Source organism: Lagenorhynchus albirostris, chromosome 9 (genome assembly GCF_949774975.1).
Source record: "Lagenorhynchus albirostris chromosome 9, mLagAlb1.1, whole genome shotgun sequence".
NCBI lineage: Eukaryota > Metazoa > Chordata > Mammalia > Artiodactyla > Delphinidae > Lagenorhynchus > Lagenorhynchus albirostris.
Window position 1 is genome coordinate 37,369,225 of NC_083103.1, and position 11,091 is coordinate 37,380,315.

The window sequence follows — 11,091 nt, forward strand, 5'->3', positions numbered from 1 at the left end:
GAGGTGATATCTCATTGTCATTTTGATTTGCATTTCTCTGATGATTAGTGATGTTGAGCATCTTTTCATGTGCCTATTGGCCATCTGTATGTCTTCTTTGGAGAAATGTCTATTTAGGCCTTCTGCCCAATTTTTGATTGGGTTGTTTGTTTTTTTGTTATTGAGTTGTATAAGCTGTTTCTATAGTTTGGAAATTAAGCCCTTGTCAGTCATATCATTTGCAAATATTTCCATCCAGTCCATAGGTTGTCTTTTTGTTGATGGTTTCCTTTGCTGTACAAAAGACTGTAAGTTTGATTAGGTCCCATTTATTTTCACTTTTATCTCTATTGCCTTGGTAGACTGACCTAAGAAAACATTGGTACGATTTATGTCAGAGAATGCTTTGCCTATGTTCTCTTCTAGGAGTTTTATGGTGTCATGTCTTATAGTCTTTAAGCCACTTGAGTTTATTTTTGTGTGTGGTGTAAGGCTGTGTTCTAACTTCACTGATTTCCATGCAGCTGTCAACCTTTCCCAACACCACTTGCTAAAGAGACTGTCTTTTCCTCACTGTATAATCTTCCCTCTTTTGTCATAGATTAATTGACCATGGGTGTGTGGGTTTATTTCTGGGCTCTATTCTGCTCCATTGATTCATATGTCTGGTTTTGGGCCAATACCACACTGTTTTGATTACTGTAGCTTTGCAGTACTGTCTGAAGTCTGGGAAGGTTATGCCTCCTGCTTTGTTCTTTTTCCTCAGGATTGCTTCGGCAATTCTGGGTCTTTTATGGTTCCATATAAATTTTAGGATTATTTGTTCTAGTTCTATGAAAAATGTCATGGATAATCTGACAGGGATCACATTATATCTGTAGCTTGCTTTGGGTAGTATGGCTATTTAAACAATATTAATTCTTCCAATCCAAAAGCATGGGACAGCTTTCCATTTCTTTGAATCATTTTTGATTTCCTCTATCAATGTTTTATGGTTTTCAGCATACAAGTCTTTCACTTCCTTGGTTTATTCCTAGGTTGTTTTTTTTTTAATGTAATTTTAAACAGGATTTTTTTTAACTTTCTCTGATATTTGATTGTTAGTGTAGAGAATGTAACTGATTTCTGCATATTAACTTGTATCCTGCTACCTTGCTGAATTCATTTGTTAGTTCTAATAGTTTTTGTGTGGTCTTTATTATTCTCTACATAGAGTATCATGTCATCTGCAAATAGTGACAGTTTTACCTGTTCCCTTCCAGCCTGCATACCTTTTACTTCTTTTTCTTGTCTAATTGCTGTGGCTGGGACTTCAATACTACGTTGAATAGAAGAGCTGAGAGTGGGTTTCCCTGGTGGCTCAGTGGTGAAGAATCCGCCTGCCAATGCAGGGGACACGGGTTCGAGCCCTGGCCTGGGAAGATCCCACATGCTGCAGAGCAACTAAGCCCGTGAGCCACAGCTACTGAGCCCACGAGCCACAGCTACTGAGCCCATGTGCCACAACTACTGAAGCCTGTGCGCCTAGAGCCCATGCTCTGCAACAAGAGAAGCCACCGCAATGAGAAGCCCATGCACCGCAACGAAGAGTAGCCCCCACTCGTCGCAACTAGAGAAAGCCAGCACGCAGCAACAAAGACCCAACGCAGCCATAAATAAATAAATAAATAAATAAATAAATTTTAAAAAATACAGTAATTTGGCTGAATATCACAACCTAGATTTCTGAGTTCCAGATTCATAATCAGCTACCAGCTACCTGTTTGATATCTCCTGAGTATCTTTTCAGATATCTCAAATTTAACATGTCCTAATTGGAAATCTTGGTTTTTCTCCCCCTAAACTCAACACTCCCTCCTACTTCCTTCACTGACTCCCACCTCCTTGAGAGCATCACAATCCAGGTAAATGGAACTACCATCCAATCAATCGCTCAAGGTAAAAATCCAGAAGTCATTTTTTACTCTTCCCTCACTATACAAAATCTGTCAGTGGTCCTGCATGTTTTATTTCCAAAGTATATCTTAAATTTGTCCACTTTGTGCATGCACCAGTGAGGAGTCTAGTACAATCTTGGAGGGTTAGTCAATAAAGTACTGTGCTTTCACTTCAGCACCCTCAGTAATCCGGAAAACAGCTCAGATATGGAAGTCTTGTAAAACTTGGACTTACACACTACGATTCAGCAAATTATCTTTTCATATACGCTCGTATTTAAAGAAATCTTCATTATGGTACACACACTGATTATGCAAAATACATGTTAAATTAACAAAACAGGAAACTATTCTGGCTATATCGGTAGTTTAGAGTTTAATGCCCATTATTTTTCTCTACCAAGTTACTAAACCCACCCCCCCCACTCAAAAAAATTATTATTCACTGAACAGCCAAAATAAAGGTGACCTGGATTGGAAACAATAATCACTTTGCAGTGGAGACTGTGTTAGATAATACTGGAAATCATTAATTTAAACACGAACACATTTCTCTGGATTAAATCAAGGTATGTTTCTCTTTATGTGGCCTGCATCTGCTGTGATAATCACTATGTTGAGTTTGCAGTGACAAAGTAATCTGGGGAAAGATTTGAATAGAAAACATTATGGGAGAAAACATCTAAAATTTAAGTACACATTTCCTGTCCAGCTCAATCACCACACTTCTTACTAAAGAGTGAGCTCCCTCAGATCTTCTACAATGCCCAGGGCACTCTTAATTTTAGGAAATTAGTACTAAATTTTCCTTGTACATTTGTTTTAACAACCTCCTAACATACATACCTCTTGCACTTTATAGAATAAAAGGTCAAAATGTACATTGTTCTATAAATGAGAATGTTTACTTAGAGATAGATGTGGTATGAAAAGACCCTTGAACAGGGAGATATTGGTTCATTCATTTGTTCATACAATTACCTCCTGGGTGCCAAGTAAATAAAGTACAGTAGTTAAGAGCTTAGGCTTTGGAGTCAAAACAAAGGGATCAAATCTTTACTCCATCACTTTTATTTAACCTTGATGTGCAGATGCATCATCTATGAAACATCATAGAATTGTGCTGAGGTTATTAAATAAAATAAAGTGCTTTAGCTCAGTGGCTGGCACAAAATGGGCAATCAATTAATGATTACTGTCATGATAATTACTATTACCGCTGCTCACAGGAACTCAGTCTGGTGCTGTAGGAAGCCCTGTAAACAAATTAAGTACAACCTAATGAAATCTGAACATGTTATGAGACTGCAGGGTAGGGAGCAACCAACTTTATAACAATTGGGGAAGTCATGATATAAAGATATGATTTTCTTAGATATTTATTAATGTACTATTAGAATATTTATGGTATTTAGCTATGACAGTAACCTTTGCTGGAAAAAAATATTTAGGATTTTCATGAAAGGGCTGCCATGTTGCAGATCCACTGTCTCACCCATCAATTTGCCTTCATCAGCATCCACAAAGGCAAGTTCATCACTCAAGCCCTAAAAAGACATTAGTCAAGTGGGAGAGGGGGCTTCTGGATTAACTGGAGAATGAAAGAAAATTCTTACACTGGCAATCTATATCTACCTTATGAATTATCAGGCTCAGGGAAGACATACTGAATCTGTTCAACATGTCATCATGATATAAAAGTCCAAACTAGAAGAGATACAAGCTACAAGGAGGAAAGCTTCAGCTCACAATTAGGAAAACAAACAGAGAAGCCATTTAATAAACAGAACAGTCTCTGAAGGTAGTGAACACCTCTTCAATTTAAGTTGAGGCTGCACAATGATAAAGAAGGGATTCTGTAGAAGGAATTTCTCACCAGACTACGAGCTCCTAGAGAAGAGGAAGTCATTCATTTTCACTCATCTGGTGCTTAGCATTAACCTGGCACATAGAAGCTCAATAAAAGTTTTTTCAATAAATAGGTTAAAATATAGGGCCCTTTCCAACTCTAAAATTTTACAGTTCTTTTATCAAGCAATGTTACATGCAAAAAGGAATCAGTACTATATATTTCTAGCATGCTACTTCATATGTAATAAAGGAGGAAAATTATATATTGTATTTGCAAAAGAAACTCTAGAGGATACATAAGAAACTGACAAATGGTTTCCTAAAGTGGAATTTAGGGGAAAGGTTGGATGGAAACAGGATGAAAGTGTGACTTCTCTATGTGTATCTTTTTTTTTTTAAACATCTTTATTGGAGTATAATTGCTTTTCAATGGTGTGTTAGTTTCTGCTTTATAATAACGTGAATCAGCTATACATACTATGTATATCTTTTTATATTACTTTTATTTTTTAACCTTGTGAATGTATCACCTTTTGAAAAATAATGTTGTAAATAACTACATATTATATTTATTATATATTATTAAATATATTATATTATTAAAATCTTCACTGAAAAAAACCAATGGCTTTGAGCTAGTACTTAGAAATAAATGATCAAGTATCCATAATTTAAGTACATGTCCAACTTATATTGTTGGACCTTTTTACTTTATTCTAATTAATGGAAATTTAAAGTGCTTGGCTGATTTGATTATAATTTATTAGCCTAGAAGTCTAAACTGTATCACAAGGAAAACGTTGTTGCCTAATGAGATGCCAATGCTTTCTGGATACTCTAAATTATTTACAGAGATTATAGTAGCATGGAGCAGAATTACACTATTGATAAAATTACCTTTGAAAGATAGTTTTTAAAATGTTCTGTGTAGAAATGAGCACACCTAGCATTCAGATCTTGGGTTATAATATCATATTCCAATAAAAGGAATCAGGGCTCCCTGGGGGAAAAAAAAGGTTGATTTACAACTGAAGCAGAAAATATATGACATGAAGAAGCTGCAAGATCTTATATGCCAGAAGCTACAGAAGTGCTCAAACTAAACAAAAACCCTATGTTGATGGGGGTATGTCAAAGGGACACAGTAGTCGACTGAATGAGCTCCCAACGGCCAAAGCTGGAACGACTTGAGAAACAAAATAAAGATGCGCTTAATTATAACCCAAAATATAAAATAAAATTCATGAGCCCATACTGATATTAGTAAATGACTGAATGAATTAATAAAAAGGAGAGAAAAGACAATCTCCCATGCAGAAGAAACCCAAATAATTTAGGAAGATACTCTACTCCCAAGGAGAGGGAACATAACTCCCCACTCCCTAAGTGTGGGCTGTACAGAGACTTCCTTCCAAAGAGCACAGCATGCAAAGACGGAAAAAAGAGTAACTTTACAGTAGAGAAACCTAACAGTACCTCAGCAAGTGACTGAGGTCAACATCAACTGTAATAAATCATGTTGATAGTATGTACTCTGGAAATGATGTGATGAAAATGCTACCTAACCTCTGTGCCTTCCTCCCCAAAATCCATTATTTCAGTCTCACTATGAGAAAAACACCAGACAAATTCCAACAGAGGAGCATTCTACAGAATATCTGACCAGTACTCCTCAAAACTGCCAAAGTCATCAAAAACAAGGAAAGCCTCAGGAATTCCCTGGCGGCCCAGTGGTTAGCATTCAGTGCTTTCACTGCCAGGGCCTGGGTTCAACCCCTGGTCTTGGAACTATGATCCTGCAAGCCGCGTGGCGTGGCTGGGGAAACAAAAATACACAAGGAAAGCCTAAAAAAGAAATTGTCATGGTCTAGAGGAGTCTAAGGAGACATGAATGACTAAATGTAATGTGGTATCCTGGAAGGGATACTAAAACAGAAAAAGAACATTAGGTAAAAACTAAAGTATGGACTTTAGTTAATGACAATGTATTATGTATATATTATCTATATACACTTATCTATTCAGGTAACTTGAGACAGTCTGTGGCTTTTTTCTCCTCTATAAAATAGATCTAATAATTACTTTTCAGGGCTGTTAGATAATGTATGCAAAGCATACTGTTATTCTCATTATAATCAATGTTGTAAACAAATGTGCTGGTTTTCATGTATGTGTATTCTTCTTAGCAATGAGGATACTGCTGACAAAGGCATTATAGCTGGCAGGACAAAATGAGTCATGAGGAACTCATTCGATTGCCTGAAGCAGCAGGTGACAGTACCTGATGCTCTCGGTGCCTTATGTCATTTAGACGTGAAATCCAGGCCTAATCCTTTAAATCCAATAAATCGTGCCAGGATTAAAGGCTACAGAAAGGTAGCTTGAAGAAATCTTATGGATATTCCATTAGTAAAAGCAAATCATAGCTAAAAGAGTTTATTATGATTTACCAAAACGTTATGTGTTCAGATCAGGGTAATATTCTTAGAAAAGGGTCACATCTTTTTAGTCCTGTGTCTCTCCATTAAAAGTGGAAGCTGGGGCTTCCCTGGTGGCGCAGTGGTTGAGGAGTCTGCCTGCCAATGCAGGGGACACGGGTTCGAGCCCTGGTCTGGGAAGATCCCACGTGCCACGGAGCAACTGGGCCCGTGAGCCACAAATACTGAGCTCTGTGCGTCTGGAGCCTGTGCTCCGCAGCAAGAGAGGCCGCGACAGTGAGAGGCCCGCGCACCGCGATGAAGAGTGGCCCCCGCTTGCCACAACTAGAGAAAGCCCTCGCACAGAAACGAAGACCCAACACAGCCAAAAATAAATAAATGAATAAATAAATTTATAAAAAAAAAAGTGGAAGCTAACTTTATTAGCTACATCAATACTAAGAAAACTAAACACTAAAACTAACCTAACATGAATAAAGAAGGAAGGGAAATAAAAATAGAGACCAGGAAATGGGAGAGAGATTTTTAAAGGAAAAGGATTATTGTATTTGTTACTAGTAGGACACCTACCACAACTGACAAGTTGCACACTCGTTTTCTGCCACCTATTTCTCCAGTTGTTTTACTTGTGAGCAGAGTTTCCTAGTCAAGCAAAGGGGGACCTCATAGTATCACCACATGAGTGAAAGTGAAATGTCAAGATGCTTTCACATAGAGACGCTTCTAACACATAGGATACCATCATAAGAACTAGAAAAAGCAGCCCCCTCTGGGTGGAACAATTAGAAGAGAGCACCTGTTCCTCTGGGTTAAGCCAGCAGGAGCTGGATAGGCCCCCACTCACCTCTTGAACTAGACACAATCTGCACAATGGTATGTGGTGGCCTTGCCTGCAACTAAGAAAAACTTGGTTAACCCAATGGCACAGAGCACATAACTTACTTTTTCTGGGGGGTGGGGGAAAAGGTAGATTTTTAATAACTGCTTTTATCACCAGGTTAAGTCATGCAGTTACAAAGTAGTGAGAAATTTCTGAAAGGATATTATTGTTAAAAAGACTCATTCTTACATAAATAATATCTAGTACTTCATTGGGACAGTACTGTTCAAAAGGTCCTGACCAAACAACTCCCAAACAAAACACAACCTTAGGTTGTTTCCAGCCCACTGGGAATGAAGCCGTGCGCGGAAGATGAGGCCTGTAAAAGACGACACAAAGTCAGGGTGAGTCAGAGCCTTTGGTAATGCTCAGAGCCGCCAGCCAGACGCCAAAGACAGAGCTCAAGTGGTTTCTCCTGAGACACTCTACTTGAATTACTGTTCAATTAGTCAACACAACACATCTTCAAAAGAGAACAATTAACATGATAAGGAGATGACTGCATTCTTTGGGCTGTATGTCGTAATTGTGGTGAGTAAATTCTGACAGTCTTAACAAAAATAGTCTCCATCATTTGCAGGTATGAAATTCTCTACCAGGCTTTTTATTTTTGCTGGATGACAAAATGCGATTGACAAGCTATAAATGATACTGTTTTATGTTATAAAAATACTAACTTTTTTCATTTATTATATTTACAGGCATTCACTGCTTGAGTCAAGGTTAGGCTTAAGTGATTAAAGGCAATTTTATTACAGCAGCATGTATTTATTTTATTCTAAAAGAATAAAATGCATAAAGAGAAAGTTTGTGTGTAACCTCTCAAAAATTGAGCTATTTTGCTGATGTAAAATGCCAGTAACTCACTTGAGGACCACGCTACCTTCTGAAAGTGCCATATACCTGCTTCTTACATGTGTCAAAGCACTTGATACTTGTCCAGAGCTGAAGCGGCAAGCTACCGACTGCTCTTGGACAACAGGTGCTTCCCTGGGGCTACAGCTGACTGTGCTGGGAAGCAGCCATGGAGCAAAGCAGCACAGGCAGATGGAAAAAACCTTTTTATTTAAAGGCAAAATGCCCAAATGGCTCTCTGGCATAGCTAATTTCTACTATCACGAATTCGCTTATATATGATCCCCTAACCTTAATTTTTTTCTTCTTAAGGGGCTGATTTGGATTAACTTGTTGAGAATGGCGTATAACTTACTTTTAATAAGATGCGCAGGCCATAGCAACTGATCCACTTCCTTACTGGGATGAATGGCCTCTTCTGAAGCGAAAATCTTAGAAGTCACGCCTGACGGTCGCCATCTTGAGGAAAAACGGCAAAGCCGCAAAGCCACTTCCGGTTGATCTGGAATTGGTCTGTAGTGAGAGGGGGCATATAGAGAACTCCTGGGCCCCGGCGGGTAAGGAGGCGCTGCAGACACACAGGGAACGACAATGACCAGCAGCCCAGCATCCAGGAGGCAAACCAAGGGGAGGAGGAGGAAGGTGGGTACAGTGAAGAGGGGTTGAGAGGGAGTGAAGGAAGGAAAAGGGTCTCCCTCCACCAAAAATGAGACCTACCACCGGTAAAGTTATTTCAGCCTTTGCCCTGAAGCCTCTGCTCTTCCTTCCCTCCGCCCCCCGCGCCCCCATTCTTCTCCTCCCCCAGCTCTTAGCTCCAGGACCGAGCCCAGGGTCCACGAGCCCACAGTCCCCAGGCTCTGGGCCTAGGACGTCCAGGCGCGCGGTACTCCTGAACACCCTCACACGGGTGAAGGACCAGCCGCCCCGCAGGGGAATGCATGCCGCCTGCAGGGGACCCAGAGTCAACGCCAAGCAAAAAGCATACACTCCGGCGGCGCCCACTCTCCCGCTAGCCCGCAGCACTCCCGCGGCCCAGCTCATGGCTGCCCGAGGAAGAGGAAGAAAATGGAGGAAAGCGGAGGGAAAGCTGGTTGAAGCTCAGAGGAGGAAAACCTTTGGCTACTGAGGCTGCGTAAGGCGGCGCCCAGCCCGTGCGGACCTCGCGGGGGCCAAGCGCGCCAGGTGCAGGCGCGAGGCCAGGAGGCGAGCCCTAGAGGCACTGCGCCTGCACCTGTTGCAGGTTGAGGTTGCTGTGGCTGGCGGGTTTCTGCCTGGCTGGCAGGCACACTGAACTAGAGGGGCTCTGCTCTCAAACGGAGTGTTCCTTGCCCAGAGAGGCAAGGAACACCAGGGAGCCCAGGTAAATATATTTCTAACGAAATCTTGTCTAGATGTATCGGATAAGGGCTTTTTGACTCTTGATTGGGAATTTTTCACCAGGGCCGTGGGAGAAAGGGATCTCAGGGCTACTGTTTACCACCCCAATACGAGCTGAAGTAGAAAAAGCATTTAATTTAAACCCTCTATGCAAAGGAGATTTTTAAATAAGATACAAAACCCTAAGAATTTGATCAGGGCAGTGCTAATTGATAACCATATATACAATTGAAAACCATTTCTACAACTTATTATTTATGAAGTCGTTAAATGTAGAATCTAATAAAATCCCCCTCTCATCCGTTAATTGGGGATGAACCAAGGTTTCCACTTCTCTTCTCCCACCACATTCTACCCAAACTGTTTTCTTATTTGTGAATCATAAAACATAATACACATCTGACAAATTCTTTTACAAAATGTACAGCACTGTTTCTCAGCCTTTTTTCATTATCTTTCCCTCAAGAGCTTCTTCAGACATTAACCTTAATCGTTCAGCTCCCTCACCTGCCCCCACAGCATGAGATTAAATATTATGGAGTGAGACTTTTGTCTGGTAGGGTTGAGCTTTGGAGAGCCAAACCCTTGTAATATCAAAGGTTTTTTTCACCAACCCCCCCCCCAAGAACCAATTTTCACCCCCTTGGGGCAATATTGCTCCAGCTGAGAACACATGATGTACAGCAGTTTTATTTCCTAGAATATTCCCCGTAGAAAGTATATTTTGAAGCTTTTTGATCTCTGCAAGGATCTCCTAAAATGAAGCTTAATTTGGTGTAAGAGAGGAGCTTAAAACGAGGCAAAATCCACAGAAGACTCCCCTCCCCCCATCCTAACTAAACTCTCATGACCATATTTTGTACATTCAAGGGAAAAGTTGAAAAAAAAGTAAAGACGACAAAATAATGGGAAACTAATTATGTTCAGTAATAGATGACTGAAATGAAAGCTATTAAATAGCAAGAATAACAGAGAGTGAACCATAACTCTCTGACCAAATGGGTTTGCCTCCACTACAGCCATGTAGGTCCTCAGGGTCTGCATATATGCCTTCTAATTTTTCCCACTGGTCCTGTCTAGTCTAATTTGTAAATTACCTTGGTCCTGATTTTTTAGTTTTTGTTTCACTGTGTATTTCCTATAGCTGCCTTAAATTCTTTGTGGAATCAAGGAAATATATATTTTTGTATGAAGCACATGCACTCCTACCTTGGACACCAAGAGGGAGCTACCAATTGACTGTTACCAAGCATCCATCAATAACCAGTTAGATGAGGTACCCTAAATACTCACTGTGAAATACTTGAGGGCAGAAATCATGTCATACTGAACTCATAACCATAACACAGCAAGCATAGTAGTAGTTTGCTAAAAGAATAACCTAGAGGATGGTCTAAACTCCCTGTGTGGTATTTCAACAGAGGGACCAAATCAACTATTTGAGTTTATATTAATTGGTATAATACTTGCAGGGTTGAAGATATTTAATTTTTTTATACCATGAAGTTATATTTCTATTTTCCTTCTGATATACATTGTCTTAAAAATAAGTACTTAGTAAAAATTATATATAAACACATAAAGTTAATGAAGCAATATAAAGTGAATATGGTGGTGCCCTAATGGAGGAAAGCACAAAACGAAATTTCAGTACTAGAAATTCTGTTGTTTTATGAGAAGAATCATAAGTTCTATATTAAATGGGTTAGTATACATATTCTACTAAACCTGAAGACAACTTTTACATATATGACATACTTCGGAAGTATAACTT

General features: G+C 39.6%; 1 protein-coding gene across 1 annotated transcript in view; it reads right to left on the reverse strand.

Moving 5' to 3' along the window:
- Positions 1–11,091, reverse strand: part of LOC132525951 (L-lactate dehydrogenase C chain-like) — a 49,952-nt gene that overhangs the window by 11,000 nt on the left and 27,861 nt on the right.